The 27,371-nt window shown below is 41.8% G+C and overlaps 1 protein-coding gene across 7 annotated transcripts in view; it reads right to left on the reverse strand.

The window, feature by feature from the left end:
* LOC119651139 (dorsal-ventral patterning tolloid-like protein 1) overlaps window positions 1-27,371 on the reverse strand; it is a 729,793-nt gene that overhangs the window by 668,403 nt on the left and 34,019 nt on the right. For all 7 annotated transcript variants that reach the window (XR_005249427.1, XR_005249426.1, XR_005249428.1 and 4 more), the window contains exon 2: window positions 12,167-12,845. The gene's annotated coding sequence lies outside the window, so the exon portion shown is untranslated. The remainder of the gene's footprint in view (window positions 1-12,166; window positions 12,846-27,371) is intronic.

Raw genomic sequence — 27,371 nt, forward strand, 5'->3', positions numbered from 1 at the left:
GCAGGTTGGATTTTATGTGGAAGAACTGGAGGAATCAAAAGTGGTTTGTGGCTATCTAAGGATTGAGGTGGAGTTCCGATATTGGCGATCCAAGATCGAAAAATGATGTCGGGGAAGTGCTAGGGCAAACCAGAGGGATATGCCGTGATGTCTCAAAAATTACATCGACCACACAATGCTACGTCCTGTTAAGACTTGGGGACATTGTCTGAAAAATCGAGGAGGTACTTAACGTCCCGGAAACAAGGAGATAAAAAAGGGAGTTACAAGACAAGGTTCTAACTTGTAGGCGACAAAGCGCATAGAAACATCCATGAGCTCCGGCACTACCGGCTCGCGGGACTTCAGACTTCGATCCGGCAAAATGTCCTTTTGGACGCTTGGGTTGAGGTATATCATACAACGGTCTCTGATCGATTGGAAGAGTTTGGCGGAAAACTAAACTCTGTCATCAGAACAGTCAACGTAATGAGTGGCTGATTTGGGCGAGTTTACTTGGGAAGTCTAAGTGTTGAGATGGTGTCTGCATATTTACAATTCTATCGACGCTCTATGGCCACCGAGACCTCCTGAGTCTTGTAACGGAAAGCACGCTTTGCAAAGCTGTGGATGACTTCTGCAACAAAATTGGACCCCCGTTTAAAATATTGCCAATACCGCTAGGATGCATGCTGCTCCATAGACAGGGCGAGCAAATGAAGATCTTCGGCTTCCTCTGCATAATTGAACCATATGACTATCGGTTGCTTCACGTTACCGCAATGCCTCTCAGTTCAACGTTCCCACGATCGCCATTGACTACGATCACGAGCTGAACGAGGACGAGCTTGCTGTTCACCCAAGATAGTTAAGGACATAAATGAGGTATCAAATTGCGCAACTGACACTATTTTCAAGCGCCAATACAAACTGACATGCCCGTTGTGTGTCACTTCGAAAAGCAGGACGACTTGGAAAGAGTTAATGGCGAGCAACAGCTGGCTATATGTCGCGAAAGGAGCCGCGACGGTCTTTCTAACATATAACGGGCAGGACGGCTACAGCGCTTCGAACTCACATTAAAAGGTATCAGTATTCTATAGACGGACGGCTACGCCTCCGAAGGCAAGGAAAGTGGTTTCAGCCATCACGATATCAATGAACTCACAGAGCCGATGGAGGAGAAGCCGCTGTATCATCGATTGCGGAACTTAGCCTGCCCTCCTGGGCTCATCCTTAAAGGTAATCATATGTCGCCTTGTTAAGTATCAACAGCACCAATTCAGTTTGGATGATTCTCCCTTTTGTCCTGAATGTGGTTGCACACCTGAGAGGGTGTGAATCCCACACACTGCTGCAACCTGCAGCGCCAGTGTTTTTCTAAGATTTCCACCCCCACTGACAGACAGACAGACAGAGAGACATCGAATCGATTCTAATAAAGTTTTATTTGACACAAAACCTTAAAGAGGGAGATGGATATGAAAGAGACCAGGGTAGCTCAGGCTCCCTACATGGGGTTGTACTTGTACACTGAAGAGAGGGCCCTATTAGCCAGTAGTCTGTCAGGACAGGAGAAATATTTATGTACATAGGTCCCTAGGCATGTAAAATGTAACTTTAATCCACATAATTTCACGAAGCAGAGGATTTCTGCACTTACACATTGTTCTACAAGAAAATCCAATGCAAGTTTTTAGAATAAACCTTCCAAACCCAAATATTACAACTAGAGAAGGATTTCCTTTTCATCCCCAAATTAAACACTCGAAATATGAATGAGATTCCAATAAAACTCCAAACAGCATAAACCTCCACTAAGGGAACATACTCCCATTGAATTTGCACAGCGAGAAAGCAATAAAGCATGTTCTGGTTGGACTTACTGAATTGACTGACTTTGATTAAATTAAGATTGAAATACTCAGCATGTGATTTGCAGCATTATCCCGAATGAATCTCCAAACGATTGGAATGATTGCCGGGTAGGCCACACTGCGGCAAAAATACTAGCTCCCAATGACATAAATACACAAATATCCTGGCAACATGGTGGATTTAACAAACAAGTTCTGATTTTGATGGAACTTCCTTCACGGTTGAGTGATACATGTTACCCCAAAAATCATCCTCTTTTAGGCGTATGGCTTTGAATCTCTGTGAATTAGGATTGGTTCACTAAATAGTCAGCAGTTTGGAAACAGAGTGGTTTAGTTGTACGCAAAACCGAAGTGATACCATCTGATTGAACGTACTCCAGATCACACGCTGCAGAGATTCTTTGGTAATTAAATGATGTCGTGAATCCTTGCATTTGGTATTTAATAGCTGTTTGCCAATCTGAAATTTACCATCCTATACTTTAGGGCAGAAAGGCAGGGGAGGGGTCTGTCGTACTAAAAAAGGATCCTTTTCTTTACTAAAGTCTCCTTGAATTAAATGGAATTCCTAAATCGTAAAATCTGCTGAAAATATCTTTTTCCAATCATATAATCTATAATAGTACAAGGAACATGTCTCTGGACACCACTTTGTCGTGACGGAGGGAACCCGTGGTAGTTTACCTAAGGATGTCCAAAAACACATGAAGATGGAAACATGGAATTGTAGCTCTCCAAGTGGTAAGAAATCACAGACTTCGAATCTACCCGCGACTTTGAGAAATCAGGTCGTGGCCGTAGCGCAGATTTTGGGGGCCTCACCAGATTTATGTTCCCCCCCGGAGAAATTTGTGGAAGACAGGTTCTCCACTTCAGTGGAAAACCTACACCCGGTGTCTAGGGCGTGGTCAACTAGAAAGGATAATACAGCAACTCCATTAATCAGAGGAACTGGAAACCTGACTACGACGTTAAAGTATCTAACTCTTCCAAAAAACTGAAGAGAAAGGCTCACCCGAAGCAAACTTCAGCCGCAAAGGAGAAGGGACTACAGGCTTGCCTGTCAGAACCCTTCCCCTTCGCCTCTACCAGGAAAAGTGGAAGAAAGGGAAACTGGTGATGTGGACGCAACTGGTCTAACGCTGATATGTCGAAATAAAACCATGCATCCTGGACACCGTGAACCTGGTAGGGCTCCCAGCCAATGAAAACGAAAGGTACTGCAAAAGAAGGCAAAATTTCTTGGTAATGAGGATATGGGCATTGCTACACCACCAAATGTGACGATATCCAGACGCAAGAACGCGGAACTTTGGGCGGAAAGTGAGGACAAGCTGGTAACCTCGATGAGATCCACACTAAACGTAGAAGACTTTTCAATTAGCGGCGGTTGTCATATTAAACCAAATTTATAACAACAAACATAAAAGTTAGTCAAATTTTCCTGCAGCATGCCAAAACCTCTTCCTATCTACTGGCGGCAAGGCTGGCAAAGTTGCAGGACTGTCCTTATGTATTTCTGGTTCAAAAGTCATGGGTTCGTTCGTAACAAAATCTATTATATTGGATCACTTAAGGGGACAAGGATCTTCCTCGTAGGATGATCCTTGAGACCAATGGCCTGCCCTCTGATGTCAAAATTGTTAGAGGCAACCATGCTAATGCAATTAAGTTTCCAGGACCTTATTGCGGTCAACTTACAATACCAGGTTATTGGTAAGAGGGGAAACGTCATAGTTGGCTCTTCTTACTTACCTTATGATTCTTTGTGTCCTCCGCCGACGCAAGGACTAAGGGATCTGGTAGTGTATGCAGAATCAAGTGGCCTTGAACTCTTAATAGGTTATGATGCGAACGACCAGCATATTTGTTGGGGCAGTAGCAAATGGAATCCTAGAGGAGAGAAGCTGTTTGATTTTATCACTTCAGCTGGTCTGATGGGGTTAAGAAGAAGTGAAGTAAACCTCAAGGTTGTTAGAGTTGATTAGAGACTGGCGAGTACCAGATGAATTCTCACTCTCAGATCACTTTTACTTAGAATTTAGTCCAACTATTTCAAGCAAACAGTCTGTAATGCAAAGACAGAATCCTAGGAAACTCTGAATTGCACACTCTTAGAGTACTTTCAAGAAGATTCTCCTATTTCCCGAATCCAACATGGTAAAACGGCTCCATCGTCGAGCCGAGAACTGCGAAGACTCAGGAAATCAACCAGATGACTTCTAAATCGTGCCTGCAAAAGCAATAACGAAGAAGACTGGTTAAATTTCCAGAACTCACAGCGTGAATATAAGAGGCTCGTAAGACGTTCGAAACGAGACTCTTTTGGAGCATACTGTGAGGAACTAGAAGGTGAAACGGAGACTTCCAAGCTGTACAGAGTCCTTAATAAGGAAGAATAGGCCAGGTTGGACTCTCTAAGAAAACCAGCTGGTATTTTCACGAACTCCAGAATTGAGTCTGTACAGACTCTCTTGGAAATGCACCACCCGAGAGAGCAGATCTCAGAAGAGAGGGGAAGAGGATTGGTGGAAACCTTTCAACACGAAGGTGTTGCAAGGGGAATTAGGGCACTGCGAGAGTGGTTGTTACCAATGAAAAGGCGAGAGCTGCTATACTATTATTTGAACACTTCAAAGCACCTGGCATGGAAGGCATCTATCCAGCCATGCTTAAGGAGGGTATAGAGCACTCAGAGCGACTTCTAAGAAATATTTTTCGGGGATATCTAGCTCTGGGCTACGTGCCTTCCTCTTGGCAGAAGGTTAAGGTGGGTGTGTACCAAAGCGTGGGAGAGATGACTATTCCCAAATCTAAAGAACTTCAGGCAAATCAGTTTAACATCATTTTCGTCTAGAGAGACTGGTTGAACATCAGATTCGCGATAAGGCGTTAAGGATGCACCCACTTAATGAAAACCAACATCCTTGCCAAAGTGGAAAGTCCTGTGAGTTTGATCTTCACTCTTTCAAAGATAGAGGACACAACACTGAAAGGCGAGTACGCGATTGAGTTGTTCATGGACATTGAAGGGGCTTTTGACTGTGCACCCTTCCAAAAGCTCTGTGATGCTGCCAGAGAGCATGGCGTTGATGAAACTTTAAATAAATGAATCTACGTTATGCGAACGCAGAGATGAGAAGTACAACCCTTCAAATCTCCGAAGAAGTGAAATATTTGGGAGTTACTCTAGACAAGAAGCTTCTTTGGAACAAGCATGTAGAAGTAGAGATGAAGCAAGCTCTCACAGCTTATGGGCTGTGTAGGCGGACCTTTGCCTCGACATGGGGACTTAGGCCTCAGGTAGTAATGTGGATATATGTGGCTATCATTAGGGCGATGTTCGCTTATGCCTCCGTATTGTGGTGGGTGAAGGTGAAATAAAAGAGTATTCGCTGTAAACTAGCTACCTTGCAAAGAACTGTGTGTTTGGGTATCACCGGTACCATGAGAACGACCCCTGGCGCAGCTTTAAATGATCATCAACGGCGCAACAACCGGTATGCGATCTAGGCCTGCCTTAATAAAGAACTCCAGACATCCCGTCATTTCGTCGAGGTCCCCCAATTCGATATCCCTAAAAGCTGTCTGGCGTCCTGGCCTACGCCATCGTTCCATCTTAGGCAAAGTCTGCCTCGTCCAATTTTTCTACCATAGATATTGCCCTTATAGACTTTCCAAGCTGGATCATTCTCATTCATACGGATTAAGTGACTCGCCCACCGTAACCGATTGAGCCGGATTTTATCCACAACCTGACGGTCATGGTACCGCTCATAGATTTCGTCGTTACGTAGGCTATGGAATCGTCCATCCTCATGTAGAGGGTCAAAAATTCTTCGGAGGATTCTTCTCTCGAACGCGGCCAAGAGTTCGCAATTCTTCTTGCTAAGAATACAAATATCCGAGGAATACATGAGGACTGGCAAGATCATTGTCTTGTACAGTAAGAGCTTTGACGTTTCGAGACGTTTCAAGCGGAACAGTTCTTGTAAGCTGAAATAGGCTCTGTTGGCTGACAACAACCATGCGCAGATTTCCTCATCGCAGCTGTCATCGGTTGTGATTTTCGACCCTAGATAGAAGAAATTATCCACGGCCTCAAAGTTGTATTCTCCTATCTTTATTCTTCCCGTTTGACCAGTGCGATTTGATGTTGTTGGTTGGTTGGTTTTCGAGGCTGACGTTGCCATCATATACTTTGCCTTGCCTTCATTGATGTGCTGCCCAAGATCTCGCATTAATCGCCGCCTGCTCGATCTGGATGAAGGCAGTTTGTACGTCTCAGGTGGTTCTTCCCATGATGTCGATATAGTCAGCATAGGCCAGTAGTTGGGTGGGCTTAAAGAGGATCGTACCTCTTGCATTTACCTCAGCATCACGGATCACTTTCTCGAGGGCCAGGTTGAAGAGGACGCATGATAGGGCATCCCCTTGTCGTAGACCGTTGTTGATGTCGAATGATCTTGAGAGTGATCTTGTTGCGTTTATCTGGCCTCACACATTGATCAGGGTCAGGCTAGTCAGAATGTTTCTCCTATACTTGGTGGTGGCAGTATTTGTTCGTCGTCTTCAGTTGGCGGGACCTCCAACTCGCCGATGTTCTGGTTGTTCAGTAGCTCATCCAAATACTCAACCCATCGCTCCACTATACCCACTCTGTCGGAGATCAGATTTCCCTTTTTGTCTCCGCAGGATGAGCATCGAGGTTTATAAGGCTTCATCCTGCTGACTTGTTAGTAAAACTTCCGCAGATGGTGCGGTTGCTCCTTGTACTTTTCGAATTCACAGACTTTTTGGTTCTCCCAAGCTTCCTTCTTCCGTCTGTGAAGTCACCTCTCTGCTCGCCGGAGTTCGTGATAAGGCTCCGCGCGTGCCCGCGTCCTTTGAGAATGCAGCATTACTCGGTATGCAACATTCTTCCGTTCATCGTTGACCCAGACATTCCGACTCCTTTTGAGGTTGGGGCCAACTATGTTTGTGGCCGTATTTATGATGACGTTCTTCAGGTGCTTGAGAAGATCATTTGTTGATGCTTCATCTCCAGAATCTCTGTTGTCTGTGGTTTTTGCAGCATCCAATTCCTCTTATAGGTGTTGCGGAGAGCTATGTTGTTAATACCTTCAGTGTTACTCTCGCCTGATTGTCAGAGGGGATTCTGGGCGGTGATATTATCCGAGCTTTGAATGCATTACTCAATTTGCGGCCCTTGGATCTGAGCAGCTCATAGACTAATTCGATTAAATCTATGGAGAAACAATAGTCATGCGGGGCACAAAGCATTGGAAGAGTTATTGGGAGAACTGAATCCAGTTTTCGCAATGCCTTCCGATTCTCGTTTGGTAGAAGATATGAAGTTATCTTGAAACGAAGAGAAAACTGGGACGAACCCGAAAAATGCGTGTCAGGATATACTGACATCTTCTATACCGATGGCCCAAAAACAGAATAGTGTTCTGCAGCAGGAGTCTACCTTTCGAGTAAAAACGAGAAGTGGGATTTTCCCTTGGAACCATATACAACGGCCTTTCAGGCTGAATTATATGCGATCCTGAGGGTGCAACCTGGACGATTGAGCGGTTGCAATCTGTAGCAATAGTCAAGTTGAAGTGAGGGCATTGAGCAGTCCTTTGTTCACACCAAAAATTGTGCAGGAATATAGAAATCTATTGAGCTATGTAGAGCTAGATTTGATACGGTGAAACTACTCTGGGTACCCAGTCATTGTGGTGTAAAAGGAAATGAAATCTCCGATGTTTCAGCAAAAGAGGCTTCAACTTTCCCCCATTCCCGGACCGGAACCAGCAATTGAGGTTTCCGGTAGCATTGGCTAATGCTGTTTATTTATTTATTTATTTATTTATTTATTTATTTATTTATTTATTTATTTATTTATTTATTTATTTATTTATTTATTTATTTATTTATTTATTTATTTATTTATTTATTTATTTATTTATTTATTTATTTATTTATTTATTTATTTATTTATTTATTTATTTATTTATTTATTTATTTATTTATTTATTTATTTATTTATTTATTTATTTATTTATTTATTTATTTATTTATTTATTTATTTATTTATTTATTTATTTATTTATTTATTTATTTATTTATTTATTTATTTATTTATTTATTTATTTATTTATTTATTTATTTATTTATTTATTTATTTATTTATTTATTTATTTATTTATTTATTTATTTATTTATTTATTTATTTATTTATTTATTTATTTATTTATTTATTTATTTATTTATTTATTTATTTATTTATTTATTTATTTATTTATTTATTTATTTATTTATTTATTTATTTATTTATTTATTTATTTATTTATTTATTTATTTATTTATTTATTTATTTATTTATTTATTTATTTATTTATTTATTTATTTATTTATTTATTTATTTATTTATTTATTTATTTATTTATTTATTTATTTATTTATTTATTTATTTATTTATTTATTTATTTATTTATTTATTTATTTATTTATTTATTTATTTATTTATTTATTTATTTATTTATTTATTTATTTATTTATTTATTTATTTATTTATTTATTTATTTATTTATTTATTTATTTATTTATTTATTTATTTATTTATTTATTTATTTATTTATTTATTTATTTATTTATTTATTTATTTATTTATTTATTTATTTATTTATTTATTTATTTATTTATTTATTTATTTATTTATTTATTTATTTATTTATTTATTTATTTATTTATTTATTTATTTATTTATTTATTTATTTATTTATTTATTTATTTATTTATTTATTTATTTATTTATTTATTTATTTATTTATTTATTTATTTATTTATTTATTTATTTATTTATTTATTTATTTATTTATTTATTTATTTATTTATTTATTTATTTATTTATTTATTTATTTATTTATTTATTTATTTATTTATTTATTTATTTATTTATTTATTTATTTATTTATTTATTTATTTATTTATTTATTTATTTATTTATTTATTTATTTATTTATTTATTTATTTATTTATTTATTTATTTATTTATTTATTTATTTATTTATTTATTTATTTATTTATTTATTTATTTATTTATTTATTTATTTATTTATTTATTTATTTATTTATTTATTTATTTATTTATTTATTTATTTATTTATTTATTTATTTATTTATTTATTTATTTATTTATTTATTTATTTATTTATTTATTTATTTATTTATTTATTTATTTATTTATTTATTTATTTATTTATTTATTTATTTATTTATTTATTTATTTATTTATTTATTTATTTATTTATTTATTTATTTATTTATTTATTTATTTATTTATTTATTTATTTATTTATTTATTTATTTATTTATTTATTTATTTATTTATTTATTTATTTATTTATTTATTTATTTATTTATTTATTTATTTATTTATTTATTTATTTATTTATTTATTTATTTATTTATTTATTTATTTATTTATTTATTTATTTATTTATTTATTTATTTATTTATTTATTTATTTATTTATTTATTTATTTATTTATTTATTTATTTATTTATTTATTTATTTATTTATTTATTTATTTATTTATTTATTTATTTATTTATTTATTTATTTATTTATTTATTTATTTATTTATTTATTTATTTATTTATTTATTTATTTATTTTTTTATTTATTTATTTATTTATTTATTTAATGAGGACAATACACAGAAAGCATATTTCTTATTACATATTGTCCTCAGAGGGAGGAGCAAGTAAATGGCATATTTTGCGCTTAAAGCTAGAGAGGGACATAGTCAAAGGAACCAAGCTCTAGGGCATTGTAGGACCGGCAAAACCTCGGGATCGGAGAGTGAAAGTAAATCTCGAGCTCGGCAAAGGGTACATCAAAAATGTCCGCTTTACGTGTGTTATGAGACGAGGCGATACGGAAAGTAATATCCGAGTTGGCGGAGCAGTCCATCAGACCATTGCAGAGTTTGAAAAGAGTACACATATCAAGGAAGATACGGCGTTGCTGTAGGGAGGGGAGATTGAGGGTGCGGAGTCGAGACGGATAATCAACCCGTGGAAGGTTCTTGTTATAAAAGAGGGACCGGGTGAATTTGCGTTGTACAGCTTCAAGAGCGCGGCCGTCATGGATGCGGTAGGGGGACCAGACTACACAGCAATATTCAAGGATGTTTTTGACAAGGGAATTGATGAGTGTTAAGGAGGGCTGGATTGCGGTAAAGGAGGAGGAACGTAAGATAAAACCAGACATTTTGAAAGCTCTATTGATGATGTCAACGAAGTGGGAATTGAAACGAAGTTTATCGTCGAATATTAAACCCAGGTCTTTGAAGGAGGTCAGTAGTGAAAGGGGTTGACCACTGAGAGAGTAGGAAAAGGATGATGGGGAGGGTTTAAGGGAATAGCGAATCCAGTGGCATTTGTTGACATTCAGTGTTAGCTTGTTGACCGAACACCAAAGGGCCAAATTATCAAGGTTGGATTGTAAGAGAGCACAGTCCAATGGAGACGAAACAGAGGCAAACAATTTAAGGTCGTCTGCGTAAAGCAAATACGGACAGGTGAGGATGGAGGCGAAGTCATTGATAAAAAACAGGAAGAGTAGGGGGGCAAGTGTAGAGCCTTGGGGAACACCAGAGGAAGGAGAAAAGGAACCAGATGAGTGGCCATGAAAAGAAACTTTGCAGGAACGGTATGAGAGATAGGAGGAAAGCCAGGAGATGACTGAGGGAGGGAAGTCTAGCGAAGAAAGTTTAGAGAGGAAAATGTTATGGTCAACGGTGTCAAAGGCTTTGGGGAAATCAGTATAAACAGCATGTACTTCCTGTCGTGAATTCAAGCGTTTAGCAACAAAGTTGGTAAAGACCAGAAGATTTGAAGCCGTTGATCTATGTTTCACGAAACCATGCTGCTCTTTGACAATGAGGTGACCGAAGTGCACGGTAAACCAGTCGTTGACGTATCTTTCTAGGATTTTGGAGCAAGAGGAGAGAAGAGAAATCACAGCAAGGGAAGGGTCTCCGCTCTTGAGGATAGGAATGATAAGGGCTTCTTTCCAGAGACGGGAAAAGTAGCATTCGTCTAGACTTTTGTTGTAGATTATACACAGGGGGAAGGAAATGTGTTTTCTACAGTTAAGGAGGAAGAGATTAGGAAGCCCATCGGGGCCAGGTTCGACATTGGGGTCAAGGTTACCAATGAGGAACTCAACCAAGGAAGGCGTAAGGAGAGGAATGGCTAGTGATTCGGAGGAATCTGTGGTTATGAAAGGTGTAGAGGGTGAAGGGCTCGAGGGAGAAAACACTGAAGAGAAGTAGGTGCAGAGAACGTCGCAGGATTGTTGTGGGGAGTTGGCAGTGGAGTCAGCGAAGTTGATAGAAGAAGGGACAGATTGAGTTGGATTACGAGAGTTGCGAGCGTGAGACCAAAAGGGTTTTAAGTTACCGCGGGCAAAGGCGGCTTCGACGCTCAATAGGTACCTTTTACGCGCTTTTCTGATCATTGACTTCACAGTAGATCGTATAGCCTTAAAGTGAGCAAGGTCGGCGTCATTTTTAGAAGCCCGAAACTTCTTCCGCAGTGTATGCTTCAAGCGAATGTTAATATGAAGTTCCGTTGTGAAGCAAGTTGGGTACGAACGTAGGCAGGGAGGGGAAGAAGGGACATAACAGGAGAGGAGATCAGAGAGGATATTGTAGAAGGTTGAAGAGCTTGATCACACGATGAATTACTTAATATACATATGTACCCAGTTGAAAGACGCTAAAGCTGAGTTCAGACCGTCAAAATTGGCTTTGCGGAAGTTGAACTTAGTCGGTTTACGCTTGGTTTTGGGTTTTGAACGAGGGAGCTCCGCTTCAAATTCAACCGCGGGATGGTGAGCGTCGGTTTTTACATACGGGGATGTGCCAAGAAATAAAGAGAGGTGGCGCTAGTTGAGGTTGGAAAGGAAGAGATCGAGAGTGCGGCCCAAGGAGTTTTTGGTGGTATTGAAATTCAGGGCAGAGCAAGTATACATAAAGGAAGAAAGTGGGAGGGAAGAATGGGAGAGGTTGTTATAAGGAATTGAAAGGCTAGGATGATTAGGCCAGTTGACCGGGTAGCATCACATCACATCACATCGAGAAATCCTGCGATACATAAACGAATCCGGGTTATTCTTTTAGACGGGGGAAGCGAGTACAATGGACCACTAGGGTCTGAGTGCTCAGAGGCTTTGTCTCTCCCCCACTTCAAACACACACACAAGGAACATGTAACACTATTTAAATTCAATTTTCCGTACATACCTTCAACCAGCTGAATATTTATTTCTGCTATCTCCATAATTTAATCGAAAATATCTTCCAATGTTCAGTTTACACGACGAATCGAATCAATTGAATGATTATCGTTTCCTTGAAAATTCACTAATTTTACTATTTTCCGTTAGGTGTTGTTATAATTAACATACATTTATATAATTATTATTCCGAACTGGCCAATTATCTACTCTGATATACCGATACATATCTATTTTTATTAAAATTGTAATTCAGACCGGCTACAGTCGTTCTTCCTATTTATCTTTTTCTCTTTACAAAATACAAAACGTATTAACAACAACAAGAAACTAATTTATTTACTACGAATATATATTATTTTCATTTAATTATATGTGCTAGTGTGTTAGTTGTATTATGAATTGTTCATTTTATATTAAATTTGAAATATCCACTATCGTTTTATTCCGGTTACTATGCAACAGAACGCTACTTTCCGTCATTGTTAGATACAAAGTTTTCTAATATCTTGTTTTCTTTTTTTTTTTGCCAGAACACTAATTTTTTTTTATCTAAATTGTAAAGCTTTTCTCTTAATAATCATAAATTTATTCCGTTTTTTTTACGTTGTCAGATGAAAACAGAATATTTTACATTTTATTTACAGTTTACGCCAGGTGCTGATGAAACGTGGAACATGGAACATCTGGGGAGGAAAAAAGAACTTCAATTAGGTTTGAAAACTATCTTTTCATATGCCTGGAAGAATTAATCATCTATAATATCTTGGATTGCAGCAAATCGAAAGCTAGTCGGGAAACCGCAAAGTTTTGTGTATTTCTTACATGAAAATATTTTAGCGAACATTTATTTCATCTGTAGATAGTACGTAATGTATATGCATATATTATGTCAGAATATTCACTTTCACGTGATACTGACATTCAAAGTCTTAGAATTTACATTGAAGCGACAACGTTGACCTAGTATAGCACTATGGCATTGAAAAGTATTAGGTTGTTGCATATGAAATGGCCGTTTTGGCAATCAAGTGAAGTTAGTTGTGATTTTGGTGTATCAAACGACCACCAGTTGGCGCTGTTGGTGTTGAATATTGAAGTATAAATACTTCTACATTTAATCAAGGAGTCTCGTACGCTCAAGCTGCCAGAAACTCTCAACCAAGAGTAGCAGCACAAGCTGCTCCCATCCCCGCATCAAACGCCTTCCGCGAATTGGTGCAATATCTCCCGTCAGCCTCAACTAATAAGCAGCGGCAATTCGTCGCTATAAAACTCATTATGAATTTATGGAGTTAAATATCATCACGTTTAACTGCGCGTCCCTGATCTCACACGCCCAACGTGCAACTGCCCAAGTTTTGATTGACAGTCTGAAAGCAGAGTTTTATTGCGTTTCAGAAACCAAACTAAACAGCAGGCATAACGTGCAATTCACCGGGTATAATATTATCCGGAATGACAACAACACTGGCGCTGCCCTTTTAGTCAGAAAAGACTACCAATTTGACGAAGTCGTTATAGAAAACCTGGTGACCTCTTCCGCCGGCGGCAATAGTAAGAACTACTGATGGTAGACGGACTTTGGTAGTTTCCGTCTACATCAAATGCAACTCTCGAAATGAGCAACTGGGACAAGACCTTAAGATCTTGGGCAATCTCCAGTTACAATACAAGTACCTCATTTTCGGTGGCGACTTCAACTCGAGGCACACCTCCTGGGGCGATACGGTAGTCAACAAAAATGCGGAAACCCTGCTTAAATGGATACAAGACCCTTACTCACCAGCCTATGCCGATTTGGTCCTGCCAGAATCTCCGACAAGACCCAGTAGTCAATCAATCACTGACTACTTCCTCCTATCGGAGGAAACTTCCCTGAACTTTCATGTGATATCTTGCAATACCAGGCATGTCTGACCATCTCGCAGTACAGCTTAAACTTTCCTCGTCCTCCCAACTGCGAAAGCGAGTGATGACCACCGTAAGGTCTTTCGCCCACACTGATTGGGACAAATTCAAGTCAGACCTTGCACCAAGACTAAACTTGAAAAAATTCACAACTGACCGCAATCTATCAGACATAGAGATCGACGAAGCCATCGCCTTGGCCACAGATGCCATTAATACTGCTCCACGCAGAAACACAAGTCCCTCACGATATCATGCTCCACATGGAAGTCAGGCAAATATGGCGTAGGAAACTCAAACGGATTTTCCACAAACACGGAAATAAAGTCAATGCTGAGTATAAAGCATTGCTTTCCCGGATTAATTGTCTGAGTACAATAATTCGGCAAAAAGTGGCGATTTTCCGCAAAAAAGAATTGACAAGGAAACTAGCAGATATTAAGCCCGGCCCAGATATGTTTCAGCATATCAATAGGCTAACCGGCAAACATAAATCTCGCAATATCGCTCTTTCCAAGAACGGAGAGCACATCTGCAGTGACGCTAGAAAAGCGCAAGTTCTCGCGGAATCTTTTGAGACTCAGATCAATTCCCCTCCGCCTCAAAACAACCCAGCTATATCGTCGATTGTTGATTCAACAATCAAGTCCTTCGTCGCTGAGAACTCCAAGAAACTAACAAAATTCACCACAACCAACAACTCAGTCAAGCCATCGCAATCGCAACATTTTCTGAGTTTACCTCAACTCACCGAGTTAACCAAAAACCTCAACTTTTATGTCAGCGTGGGGAATGAATTCTCCAATCTCTTGCCAGTAAAGTCGGGAGTACCGCAAGGATCCATTTCTGGGCCAACCTTCTATAATATCTTCACGGCTGACGTTCCGATCCCCGATGATGGCGTTGACCTGATCCCATTCACCGATGACACGCTTATCTTCGTTTCGAACCTCCACCCCAACAGGGCAGCCAAAGCGGTTGAGAACTACATTGTAGATCTCTGCAGGTACTACCGTAGTTGGGGAATCAAGATAAATGGGGGAGAAACGCAAATCTGCACTTTTAGGAGAAAATCTAGATACTTAGGTTCTAGAGGCATCCACAGGAAAGCTAAACGCTTGAAAATGAGAATCAGGAACACCACAGTGAGCAGATCTAGTTCGATCAAATATTTGGGAGTAACTCTGCATGAACTCCTCAAGTTCAAACCCCACCTTCAGCTCGCTATCAGCAAGGCACCCGATGCAGTCAGTGGCATCTACTATCTTCTTCGCAAGACAGTAGGTCTCAGCACCAAAACCAAACTGACTCTGTATAAGACCCTGATCTCATACTCCAACCAAGCCATGGCAAAATGCGAGTCATTCGAACGCCGAATCCTTAGACACTGCACAGGCTTGTCTTACAACTGGAAAACCAAAACGATCGACAAAAATGCCGAAGTGTACAGGCGAGCCAAAGTCAAACCACTTTGAGAATACGTTCTCACACTAATGGAAAGGTTCTTCGAAAGAACGGGGGACCACCCCAACCCATTAATTCAGCATCTCTACCAACAGGGTAAAACCTCTCTATTGGCCACATCCTTAAGGCCCTGCCAAATCGTGAGTTCATCCCTCAGACCCAAAATCCTAACCCTTTTTGAAACTCCTTGCCTGGTAGGGGTGAATAGAGGCTCAGCACAGGAAAATATAACGTGCTTATTGTAGGTTAAGTTAAAATGAGTTAGGTTATATTTAACTAGGTTAACTAAGTAAATTTAAACGCCTTCAGTGCGGGCGCAGTTCGACACACGGCGGGGGTTCGAAAAATTCCGGTCAGACGACGTAAACCTTCAAAGTGAGCCACGTGGACATCCATGACCATCGATTGACAACGACGAGCTGCGTTTGCAAGTCGAATCCGACACACATCAGTCTGTGAGAGACATTACAGAGAAACTGGGCGTACACTATTCGACAGTTTCCCGTCACTTGTAACAACTTGAAAAGGTGAAAAAGCGCGACAAATGGGTTCCGCATGCCCTTACGGAGCAAAACCTGGCGCTTCGAATGGAAATTTGCAGTTCTCTACTCACCCGCAACAGAACCGATCCCTTTTTGCACAGAATAGTGGCATTTGATAAAAGGTGGATATTATACAACAATCGTCGGCAATCAGCACATTGGCTAGATGCTGATGCATATACCGAAACCGAGCCTCCATCCGAAGAAGGTATTGGTGACTCTTTGGTGGTCTACAGCTGGAGTTTTCCACTATTCTTTTTTGGCACCTGGAGAAACGATAAATGCACAGAAATACTGTGGCCAACTCGAGGAAATACACCAAAAATTGAGTATTCAACGGTCGAGATTGGTCAACAGAGATGGTGTGATACTCCTTCACGACAATGCACGACCTTATGAATCCAGAACAACGGTTCGAAAGTTGAACGAATTGCAGTATGAGACTCTGCCTCATCCACCATATTCACCGGACCTTTCGCCAACCGACTACCACTTTTTTAAGCATTTGGATCATTTTTTGGTGGAAAAACAATGTAGGAACGAAGAGGCTGTCAAAATTACCTTCGAAAAATTTATCAAGACCCGATAGTTGGACTTCTACGAAACTGGCATAAATGCTCTTGAATCTCGCTGGGAGAAGTGTTTTGAATCGACTGGCACCTATTTTGATTAAATAAATAAATTTTTGTGATTAGATTTCCACACACACCCCCCCCCCCCTTGCGGGTATCCCCCCTTTCATTTCCATTTAGAATGATATAACTATATATATGCGTGTGTGTTCACAGTTCCCACCATCCCACCAAATGTGGTGCCAATCGGTATAACCGTTTTTAAGAAAAGTCCATGTGACCGACAAGCAAGAGATCTCCCATCAGGTGCGACCCTGGTTGGCGAATTGGGGCACACCTATTAGCTATGAGAAGCATACCCAGAAAATAAAACCAACATAGAAGAAGTGAGAAGGATTAAAGTTATGGTGAAGGGGCTCGGAACTCCAGTACCAGCGGTTTTTGGAAATGAGCAAGCAGGCTCCTGACTATCCATATCCCTCGAACGCAGTGGCTCGGTGGAGGATAACTTGGATACCGTCGCATCAAATACTACAAGTCATTTAGATTTGAAGGAAGAGGTGTTCCAGACAAGGAAGACGTTGCCAAGAACACCAATAACGAAGGGGAAGAACGATAGGCTGAAAAGAAATCTCTGGCCCACGAGACGGTTTCGACACCCACCACATCTGTCTAAGAAGGACTACCGCAAGAAATAATCCAAGATCCACCACCCACCATATGCCAACTGTGGCAAAAAGTCTCGAAAGAACATTAAATGCTAAGGGTGACCAAGTGTTTAACAAGAACAGAGCCTTAACATGGAGGAGCTACTCTTCATGCAGCTTGGAGCAATAATAGTTGAGCTGTCCGAGTTTATCAAGGATAAGCACAGCATACACCAAGCTATTAACAACGTAGAGAGAGCCATTAGGGTCCTCCACAGTAGATCGCTGGAAGAAGAAATAGCACCCAAGTAAAATCTGAAACCGGTCATCCAAACTGTGGGATAGGCGACACAAGTGACACCTAAGCGTAGTGCCACCGGCGTGCCACCAAATAACAGAGTGTGGGAAAAATATGGTGTTCCTCTCTGCTGAACCAACAGGCGCGTAAGAAGAAGAAGAGCGCACTACTACTTCTGAAGAACAGAGCTAAAAAGAAGGAAAACAGGAAGCCTGCACCCTTAGTGCGATCGTCGGCAACCGAAGTAAAACCTAAGAGAACCTAAAATGGTGAATGGACCAAGGTCGCTCACAAAAGGGCAAAGAAAAAACCGAAGGTGCGAGTTCACCCAGAGACAATTGTTATCTCCAGCAAGGGCAATCTATGCCCTACGTCGTACGCGGAGATACTAAAAAAAATATCAAAGCTGACCCCGACCTAAAAGATCTAGGCGGAAATGTCAGCAAAATCCGAAGGACACAGAAAGACGACTTCATGTTTGAGCGGAAAAAATTCAGCTTGCTCAAACTGAAACTACACTAGGGGAGAATATCACGGTATAGGCCCAAAAGCATGAGATCTATCTACAGTGCAAAGACGAAGTAACATCCAGAGGAGAAATTTGCACTACGTTGAAAGAGTAATTTCAGTTGGAGAAACTGGTTAAAGAATTCATTGGGAGTCTGAGGAGTGCCTATGGTAGTACTCAAATGGTCGCAATCCTAGTAACAATGGAGGCAGCACAGAAGCTATTAACGACAAGAAAAGTTTGAATCGGAAAGGTTGTCTGCGTCTGAGAGAACAGTCTTAAGTGTCTCCCGTTTGGTCACTTCGCGAAAGCATGCACCAACGGCATCGACCGGTCCGACCGATGCAGAAGATGCAGGGAGAAAGGCCATATTGCCTATTGTACGAAGCAAAGAAGGGACGGAATAACCAGCATATTGCCGGTAGTTGTAAATGCTCGGAATTCAGGAAGGCGGTAACTACAATGAAAAATGAGGTTCATTAAAATAAACCTCAATCGCCGCAGGGTCGCTCAGGATCTACTCAATCAGACCACTCACGAAATGGAAGTACCCATCGCAAGTGGGCGGGGGCGCGTGGGTCACAGATTCAACTGATAAGTCAATCAGCCTATGGCTGATTGATCGTGACTGGTGACTGGTGTAGGCAAAAATAAGCGACGTGTGCAGCTGCTTCACCCACCCAGTCTCACATTGTCTGAGTTTGAGGGCATGTTGGACAGCTTTGTTCATGACACAAGGGAACGGGGTCCGAAGGTAATTGCCGGTGATTTTAATGTATGGGTCCTGGCATGTGGAAGCAGAGAGAACAACGCAAGAGGTTTTTGCCCAATTAAATATTGTTCTGACCAACGAAGGTACCTTTCGGAAAGGGGGGTCTACTTCAATCGTAGACCTGACCTTCGTTAGCCCTGCACTGACGCGTCGTATGACCTGGCGCGTTAGCGAGGACTGTACCCACAGCGATCACCAGGCGGTTATCTTCGAACTAAGGAGACAGCCACACGGTAAACAAATAACATACTCAACGCCGAATGGCCCATCAGGCTGGCCCACAAAAGCACTCGAAGAACGGCTTTCAGGGAAGAGCGGCTGGACCAGCCTACAAAGGCTGGCGGTCCCACGGAAAAAACTCTCCATGTTACACAATGCATCTCTAAGGAATATGACGCATCCATGCCGCTAAGGTGCATATACCAAAGTTGAAGGAATAGTGAAATCGCCGGCCTTCGATCAGCCTGCCACCAAGCCAGACGAGCGGCCCAGAAGGCAGTAGGTAGAATCGACTAGGGCCAAAAAGACCACGCATACAAGGAAGTTCGGAGCGCAGCAAAAGGGAATGTTTTGAGGAGCTCTGTTCAGAGGTCGGTCATCTCTGCAGATCACGTGTCCTACTTTCTTCTTGGAAATCATCCAGGGATTATTCCCCCAGCAAAAGAGGCACGCTGACATCATTCAGAGTGTTCTGAATGTAGCACCAATTCCGACGCTAACCACAGACGAACTGTTGGAGATCTGCAACAGAATAAGTGATAACCAGGCTCGCCGTGAAATCAAAACCGAACATGTGTGTCGAGTTGTTCGAAACGCGCATATTCGAGATGATATTCCCTACAGTATGGAAGCGGTAGAAGTTGTAACTGTTTCTTAAGACCGGCAAACCTCTAGGTGAACCATCCTCGTGTAGATATGTCTTTTAGACACTATGGGAAAAGTGCTGGAGCAGGTTGTCTGCAATAGATTGCTCCCGAACTAAGGAGGCCTCTCCGATCGACAGTATGAAGCCACCTCAACCATTGATGCCATCAAATTGGTTACTGACTTGGCCAAAAGTGCAATTCACGGAAACGAAATTGGTAGCTTATCAGGAGGGTTGGAATGTGGTCAACTCAATGATCGCAATGATCCAAAGTAAACTGTGAAAAAAGGAATAGTTGAGAAAAGCGCGGTTGCGATTGCCGCGAGTGGACAGAAGATGAACTAGCTAAATTAAGCTAGCTCCGCGCCGTGATGTAACACCTGAAGGTGATTTCACATCATCTGACGCGCAAGATCGATCTTCGCTAACTGGTTTGGGCAGTCATAGCGGTCGTTTAAGGTCCCAAACTTCCTGATAGCACCCGGTGTAACGACCACCAAACAGGGAGACAGCATCAACTTTGCCTCCGGGAAATCTTCATCATACCGAAAAGGTGGGACACCCTGAAAGCTAACCAATTATGTAAGGCTCCGTCAAAGGGAGATATCAGTAATGAATCCAGCGTGATATCTTAACCGCCTCCTCAACCGCCTGCGGCTTGGGTTCCCAGGATGCTGCCAGACAACCCTCTAACGAATGGCGGGGCATATTATGATTCGAATTTCCGCCTCACTCAACTCCTCAGCTAGCGACTGTACGGGCAATTCCTCCACTACGATACCGTGTCAAAGGCGGACAGTCACTGGCTAGCTCAGAAAATCAACCCCGGATCGGTTGTTCGCGTGATAAGATGCGCCCCCATGAAGCCAAACTTCATAATTACGATGTCATCAATTGATGCAGTCACTAATAAACCGATCAACACGCTGACGACAGCCTATTGCGACTAAAAATGGTTACTAATCTGTAAGTATGTCAATATCGGGCGAGAAATGTTCTATATAGTCTGCAGGCACAACATCATGTACCAAAGATGGCCGATTTCGCCTACAATGCGCACCAATACGGACCACAAAAACATGTTTATGGGTTGCGTCGATAACGGCCCAAAATTCAAAAATATGGACCAAATTGGTGTCCACGCACCATTTACATCCTCCGAGGAAGCACGAAAAAGTTGAAGTTTGTCACTGCACCAAGTAGCAAAGGAGAACCTCCAGGTGGTGCCATAAGCAAATGCTTCAGGGCCTGGCTAGGGCAATCAGACCGAAATGTACACGGTACTTATCTGAAATAGCTCCAGCCATGAATCATCACCAGAGGTTATCTGGTACCATGGGAACATTCTTGGGAGATCTGTTCTCGACCCGGTTATTTGCGGTTGCCTCCCTTGAAGCAGTTTCGTGGTGGCTGTGGTTGTGCCCACATCGCGAGCAAAGTTCCTTATGGAATGAAACGTGGAGTTGCGCTCGGATGCCGTACTCCTTACTTGTGGTAGAGGCTTTAGGTAAGCCTTTCATCCTCCGGTATAAATAGCGAGCCTACACTCAGTATAAACGCGGTACCGCTGCGTTCGTCACAGTAGAGCCCTGATTTTGGTCTCCAAATCAATATGTGCCTGAAAAGGACAGTGGGGTTACTCACGTAAAACCACCAGAACTTTACTGGAATAGACCGATTTAGCCAAATAAATACCAACTTCCAAAATTTTCATTTTATTTCCAACAAACCCATGCAACTGTGAAGGCGCGAGCTGAATAACGAGGATTCGTCCGAGCTCCGCACGAAAATAATACAATTCACCATGAAGAGAAACTCAGCCGCCTGAGTGGCGCCTACCTGATAAAAGCGGGGTGACAGTCACGAGACGTGACCCTTGTGAAGGATCTCGCTTCAGTACAATCGCTGTGAGAAGCTCGTCAGCAAAAAGTTTAAGGAAAACGAAATTTGGAGATCCCATTACTTGTGTGACCGAGAGCAGTCCTCAACAGGTGGCGAATGCGAAAATTGAAAATGTCGGCCATTCCCACTGTCAGAAAGCTCTGTCACCGTCGTTGCAATTCTCACCCGCGATTGTCACCTGTCCAGACGCACTCGGAGAGCCGGTAACCCCAGGAAATCCAACGAGCGCGGCCACCTATCAACATTCGAAGCAGAATATGCTAAACAGCAATGAACCAATTAACTTAGTTTATCCAATGAGCACCAGCAATTTGCATCGCCATGGGCCAAACTTGTAATCTGCTCTACTATCACTCTTTCGATCATTTTTGAAGAAGTAGCTGACCCTCGCATTCGCGTGTTTCTTCAAAAATACAGCAACATTACTACCGAAAGTAGTCTCTCGTAGCCAGCTAAGCATAATGCAGAGCAGCACATCTGCCCTACTGGTTCTCATATCTTCTGGAAGGTGTGTCCATTACCACCCCAGCAGCTCGCTGTTGCTAAGAAAGGATTCGACACACTTTTAAAGCAGGGTATTTACAGACCATCAAATAGCTGCTGGTCTTCTCCACTACACATGGTCCCATAACCCAAGGACGAATGGAGACCATGTGGCGATTACAATCGTCTGAATACTCAGACCATTCCAGACCTCGCTAACTGTCGGATTTTCACAACATTGGACTTAGCCAAAGCTTACCATCAAATCCCTGTAGCACCAGAAGATATTCCGAAAGCAACAATATGCACACCCTTCGAAACCTTCAGAGTTCACACGGATGCCTTTTGGTCTGTGTAATGCAAGGCAAACTTTTCAGAAGTTCATTCACTCTGTCCTGCGAAACCTTAACTTTTGTTTCGTCTACTTGATTGATGTTCTGGTCGCGTCTTCTTTACAGTCTGAGTATTTGGAACATCTCGAAGGCATTTTTGAACATCACCTTGAGGCCGGACTTGTACTTAACATTGAAAAGTTCAAATTCCTTCAAGAGTAATTGAAGTTTTTAGGCCACATGATTTCCCTTGAGGGAATCCAACCGGATCCAGACAAGGTTCAAGCCATCATAGACTTTCCACAACCTAAAACAGTCAAGGATCTGGGAAAGTTTTTGGGCATGTTTAACTTCTATCGTCGTTTCTTGGCCAAAGGCCCAATACATCAAACGATCCTGAATTACTACTTGCCTGGACCCGAAACCAACCACTCACGCATAATTACGTGGTCTACAGAGACCGTCCAGGCTTTTGAGCTAGCCAAATGACAGATAACTGACGTTACACTCCTGTCATTTCCTCAAACAGATGCACACCTAGTCGTATTCGTCAATGCCTCAAACATCGCAGCAAAAGGTGAAATAAATCTGGCGGTCGTTGAGCTTCTTTTCGAAGAAATTGAATGAAGCTCAACATAACTACAGCACCTATGATCGCGACCTATTAGAAGCATACATGGCAGTAAAGTATTTCCAATATTCCCTGGAAGGCAGGCTGTTCACAGTGTTCACGGACCACCACGTTTGCTTTTAAGCAGAAGCTTGACACAGCATCCCCTCGTCAAGTCCGGCACCTGAGCTTCATAAGCTAGTTTACTTCGGACATCCCGCACATGTGCGGCAAGGATAATGTAGTTGTCACACGTTGCAGAGGTTAAAATTCCTGGCTTGGTCGACTTTTCGGCAATCGCCAGGGCGCAAAAGGAAAGGCGCAAAAAGGAGAACCTCAGGGACAACCGATCCCCATGAAACAGGCACAATCACTGTCAGTGGCAGTGATCTGCCCAGAACTGAGCGATTTAAATACCTCGGGTCAACGCTATCAGCCAATGGAGAACTGCGTTATGAAATTGCTTCACGCATTAACGCAACCTGGATGAAGTGGCGTTCCAAAATTGGTGTCCTTTGTGATCGACGTATCAACGAACGTCTCAAATCTAAAATTTACCGCAATGTCGTCCGTCAAGTCGCTCTCTATGGTTCTGGGTGTTGGCCGACCATAAAAGACAATGAACGCCATCTTGCGGTAATGGAGACGAAGATGCTACGTTGGACTAGTGGCGTCACACGTTTAGATCACATCCGAAATGAGGATATCCGCGATCGTTATGGCGTTGCACCGATCGTGGAAAAGTTGCGAGAGAGGCGTCTTCGATGGTATGGTCACGCAATTCGTGCAAACGAGAATTCACTTGCCAAGATTGGTCTGAACATCGAAGTCGATGGTAAACGACCAAAAGGCAGACCTAAGCAACGGTGTGTATCCAGCTTGATACGCTGGATGGGGATTTGAAAGCCTCGAGGTTGCACCCAGATCAGGCATTCGATAGAGCCAAATGGCGAAGCCGATCACGACGAGCCGACCCCGCTTGTGAACGGGACAAAGGCTGAAGAAAAAGAAGAAGACCCAGTTTCAGCTCAACCTTTGAAATAATCTGCGAGACCTTTGAAAACCGGTTTGTCACTAATAAATATTTCTGGCCATCAATAAATAAGGATTTTAACTCCTGGGCCAAACAGTGCATCGCATACCAGAAGTGTAAAGTCACCAAGCACGTACAGAAAGAGGTAGATTCATTCCCTCGGTCTACAAAACGTTTTCACACGATCCACATCGATTCACATGGCTTTACCTTCGCCTTATAATCATCGATAGGCTCACATGGTGGCCTGAAGCAATACCTCTGTCGTAAATGGATCCGACGCTTTGAAGTTCCGGCCGAAGTCATTACTGACTAGGGAGTGCAGTTCGAGTCTACCCTGTTCTCGGAGTTGGGCAAACTCCTGGGTTTCAAACGCCACCAAACGACTGCGTACCACCCGCAATTCAATAGCATGCTGAAACGCTGGGATAGGACACTGAAGACCGCTATAATGACACACGATGACTCCTCGTGGTGGCATGTCCTGCCCTTGATTTTACTTGGACTACGTACAGTTCATCATGAAGAGTTTGCAGCCAGTTCCGCCGGGAGAATTTAGGACTCCCTAGTGTTCCTGCTTTCGATACCAGGTCAGCCCTTTCCACCACTGGGCTTTTGCGTTTACTCCGGGACACCGTAGCAAGATTAAAATCACCCCCGCCATCCCCTCATTCTTCGACGAAGTCTAACATTCCCAGGGAACTAGATGTCTGCACATATGTCTTGATTCGCGTAGTTGCTTCCCAGAAGTCCTTGCAACCACCATATGAAGGTCCATTTGAAGTATTGAACAGAAGGGACCACTTCTTTAGGCTTGATATCGACGGTAGGTCCGAGAACGTCTCCGTGTCCAGATTAAAACCTTTTGTCTCCGGGACTGTGGTTTCGAGGAAAAAAGATGCATGGCGCGTGAGATGCGATCTGTGCTTCTAAAGTTGGCGAGCCAGGAATCGGGTTTGTCGCTGAAACCCAGTATCAGCTGGGGGTGGGGTAGTGTGAAGGCACGAGCTGATTAACGAGGATTCGTCCGAACTCCGCACCAGAATAGAAATACACAAAACCGTTCATACTTAAGGCACCGACCTTTCTTTTTTCATCCCTGACTTCCTTGTTTATATTACCAGAAAACTTATTAATTCACCCAAAATATTATATTTGCTTACTTCTTTCAAAATACTGCCGACATATTAAAAGGTGAATGATCGATTTCCCCTGGGATTTTCCATGTAAATATGTTCATTTGTTGAAGCAAACATTCTGAATCATATTGTCTTCTCATCACCCTCCACTGTAAACAGAATGAAAAAGCAATGCTGATGTTATCGCCTCCATCTTATATAAACAAGATATTTGGTAATCTTTCAAGTCCTTCTTGAATCTTTCCATTCTTTGCCCTTCTAATTTGCTTCAGAGTGAGTGGCACTCTTAACACTTACCGACTGCAAATTCCGATACAACAAGCGCGTATCAAACACTTCATCTTGTGTCCTGCAAGGACCCTCTCCCTTTTCGAAATCTATTCAATCACAGACTCTACGTTGTATAATCAAACATTTCTCAAAATATTGTTGATCAATTTTCCTTAAGTACAACAGTCACAAGGGAAATGACCTTTCCTCCCTCCCCCCGGGGACATAACACTCTAAAGATTCGCTCTGCTTGGCATGTGTACAACTACTCAATCGGATCCGTCCGGTAGTAAGTAAGCTAAACAACTCACAAATCCTCATGTGCTCACTCATGCTGCTTCTTGAGCTCCATCATCAGCTCCTTCAGCAGGAACTGTTCTCGTCATTATGTTGGGTTGTCTTCTTCCTAAGCGCCTGATGTCCTTTTAGGTAGCGGGTGGACAAGAGAGGCGTGATGGCGAAAGTTGAGGAGCATCGTTCAATGCCATTATCGACAAATTGCTATCCGCGGTGATTAATGTGGACAGGCTGTCCAAAATGACATTGAATTCAATATCATAACAACTTAAATTTTCCCCAGATTGACGACCTTACAGTGATGGATGCTTCCGCTGTTCCTGTTGCCAATGATTCAATTGTAACACGTGGATGTGCCTTGCTCCGATGAGTGACAATGTCTTTTTAGTTCACCTCCACACAAAGACTACGTCGGACAAAGGTTTTCATGGCACAGTGGAAATGGATAGTGGAATCAATGGCCTTGATCTTCGACGTAAACCTGGCAGGCCTAGTTTCCGATGAACTCTATCCAAACAGAGTGCACTTCAAGTGAAAATCATTTGAGGTCTTTTAAAAATATTTATAAGTCCATTTTTTGAGTAGCAACCCCCTCTAACCCCCACTCCACCCCACCACCCCTCATCAATCGCGACTCTACCTGCAGCCTTCAACAATTTCAACGGAGCCGATAACATACACGCCTCGATGTTTAGCCAGGAAGATAATTACCAGGATAAAGTTTCACCTCTAGCACGGAGCCCCCCATAACCAACCGTGGCGATAATTCATCCAACCAACAAGCTAAGACACCATCTCTTCAAGCCACTCAAATGCTTTGTCGACATCAAAAAATAATAAATTGAAAGACACACTTTTTGGAGAAATATCGTTTTTCTTCGCTACTTCGTCTACTGTTTATACACTTCCTTACATCCCCCTGCCTGCAACCTTACTGCTCTGTTACCAGTCCTACTCCACTCAGCCCCTTATGTATAACGACATTATAAGTGCAACAACATAAAGGACCCAACAGTGGAAGAATATCCTTTCACTCGCCTATTAAACAAACGGCAAAATGCTCCTTAGATCCCTCTTAAAGGCGAGGCACAGGAGAAACTCCTGCCTGACTCCACTCCCGCAGCATCACCCCCATCACCAACATCACAATGATAATCATCACAAGGAACAGTGCCAGCAACAACATCGCAACGGCATGATTCTATGGCTGCTATTGTACCATCGTGGAGCCGAGTAAAGTCGAGCAAGGATATCATGTCCTCATTCTCATCGTCCTTCGTTCATCCCGACGAGAAGGAAAGCACGTGCATGTATACCATAAAAAGACGACAATGTGGAACTAGGGTGCGCCTCCATCTGATCATGTGCTTTGTCGTCTCATACAATTACACATTCATATTCAACCAACACAATCCTGGTTCATATTCAAACACCAACACCACAACACCTAGAAGGACTTTTCGCGCTAGCGCATTTATAAAATTCGAAAATCTTACCCTTACCGGAGTGGGTTGGGGTGTGACGTCACAAAACGTCCTCCCGTCGAAAGTTCATCGAGCCGATTCCT

The sequence above is a fragment of the Hermetia illucens genome, chromosome 3 (assembly GCF_905115235.1).
Source record: "Hermetia illucens chromosome 3, iHerIll2.2.curated.20191125, whole genome shotgun sequence".
Classification (NCBI taxonomy): domain Eukaryota; kingdom Metazoa; phylum Arthropoda; class Insecta; order Diptera; family Stratiomyidae; genus Hermetia; species Hermetia illucens.